The sequence below is a fragment of the Cyprinodon variegatus genome, unplaced genomic scaffold (genome assembly GCF_000732505.1).
Source record: "Cyprinodon variegatus isolate N-32 unplaced genomic scaffold, C_variegatus-1.0 Scaffold1083, whole genome shotgun sequence".
NCBI lineage: Eukaryota > Metazoa > Chordata > Actinopteri > Cyprinodontiformes > Cyprinodontidae > Cyprinodon > Cyprinodon variegatus.
The window spans coordinates 80,709-82,562 of record NW_015151536.1 but is presented as its reverse complement, the minus strand read 5'-3'; the positions used below and the strand labels follow the sequence as shown (position 1 = coordinate 82,562).

The 1,854-nt window shown below is 44.4% G+C and overlaps 1 protein-coding gene across 1 annotated transcript in view; it reads left to right on the top strand.

Moving 5' to 3' along the window:
- LOC107101342 (potassium voltage-gated channel subfamily H member 3-like) overlaps positions 1–1,854 on the top strand; it is a gene marked incomplete at its 3' end in the record, with an annotated part of 99,710 nt that overhangs the window by 17,512 nt on the left and 80,344 nt on the right. The gene's annotated exons all lie outside the window — the stretch shown is intronic.

The following is a 1,854-nucleotide window of genomic DNA, read 5'->3' as shown; positions in this document are numbered from 1 at the left end:
TCCCCAAACTTTAACTACTTGATGCCGTCTCACTGAATATTATATTCCTCACAAACATGTCATCACAGAGACGGAAGCCAGAGAGCTTAAACCAATCAGGTTTTCACCTGTCGGAGGATGATGATGGTCTCATTATATCCTCTGCTCTCTGTGTTGATTGAAATGATCATGTGCTTCTATAAAGGAACGCTCAGGGAACACAGTGTCCAGGAAAATCATTTCCACATTAATATTTTCACTGCCATCCCTTATGCACGCCGAGGTCTCCATCAACTTTAGAAATTGTATTACACGCTTTGGAGCTCGCTATCAAAGTACTGCATTATAAGCCAAACCCTGTGGGATTTCTAATGACAGAGGGCACAAAGCAGCATCTAGGTTTGAAGTAGAATGGAACACATTCTATAAATGATGACCTGAAATGTCTTCAGGACTCCAGAAATCCACATTTAGTGGAGCCACATTTCGCTGGATTTACGAAAACCAATGGATTAATTCAGACGCCTCTTCCAACTCTCTTTTTTGAGCCTCAGTATTGTTTCATAATTAGCTTCACCCTAAACTGAACTGGATGAAAAGTTTCCTAGAAGTTGTTTCTCCTCTCATCCAAGAGGCTTCATCAGTTCTAACTAGTGGTGGGGGGCACTGAGATTAATATACTGGAGGTGGAACAAAGAATCCACTGGTTTGACCATGGAGGTCACCCAGAGGTTAATAGTCGTTAGGGGGTTCTGATGGGTCGTTAACTCCCTCGTCAGAGTGGTGTCAGTTACATCCCTCATTGAAGTGTGAGTCAGGTGAGGGCAGGTGAGAGGTGAATCTTCTGGGTAGTGTTGCACCAATGCCAGTATCGGGCGGTGCCCCGATCCAGCAATAAAACAATGGTATCGATATCAGCAAGTACCATCAAATAGGGCACTGATACCATTTTGAGAACCAAAAGTTTCTTCAACTATTGTCACCCATTCCAGGTAGGCAATAAAAAGTTCTACTGGATTCACTTTGTTTCAGTCTTTTTTCCTGCTTCACAAAGGAAGGCAGCAGCTTGACATGAAGCCATGATGGTGATTATTTTACATCCAAGTAGTCTGCAGTTCTTCATATATACACACACATCACTTTCAAACAGATGGTATCGGTATTGGCCAATACTGCACAGCCAGGTATCAAAAAAACGGTATTGGCGCCACACTTGTTCTGGGTATTGTTCCTAAAAGGTATTTTTAAGTAAGTAAAAGGTTCTGTCTAAGCCCACCTCCTCTGTTGAGAAATGTTTTTTCCAGGTTAACAAAGATGGCTTCCTTAACCCCTCTTTTAAACCATCCATCCTCCTTGGACGTTGTTGTCTTCAATCGAGCGTCCTTTAGCCTTCAGTAAGTGAACAGCTGAGTCCTGTCCTGAGGAGTTGGTCCTCCTGTGTTGAGCCATGCGCCTGTGTAGAGGTTGCTTGATCTCTCCAATGATCAGCTCTGTGCACTCATCACTTCGCTGAATGGCGTAAACCACATTGTCGGTCTTTGTTCTGGGCTTCACCTTTGGGGTGAACCAGTTCTTCTCTCAGGGTGTTGCTGGGTTTGAAGGGCACCGGGATCCGATGCTGGTTGAAATTCCTCCTGAGACTCCAGCAACATCTGGAATAATGATGTTCCTTCTTCTGTTCTTTTCCTTCTCATTAGACCTCTTCTTGTTGGTTTTTAGAAAAGCCCATCTGGGATAACCAGTTCTTCAGGGCTTTCCTGATATGTCCCCACTTTTCAAACTATTTGCAGAACGTTGGCACCTCTCTGCTAGCCTGGGTGCCATTCCGAACTTAGTCCCGCCCACAACGTTTGAGGTCGGGAAGTTCGGTCTGGC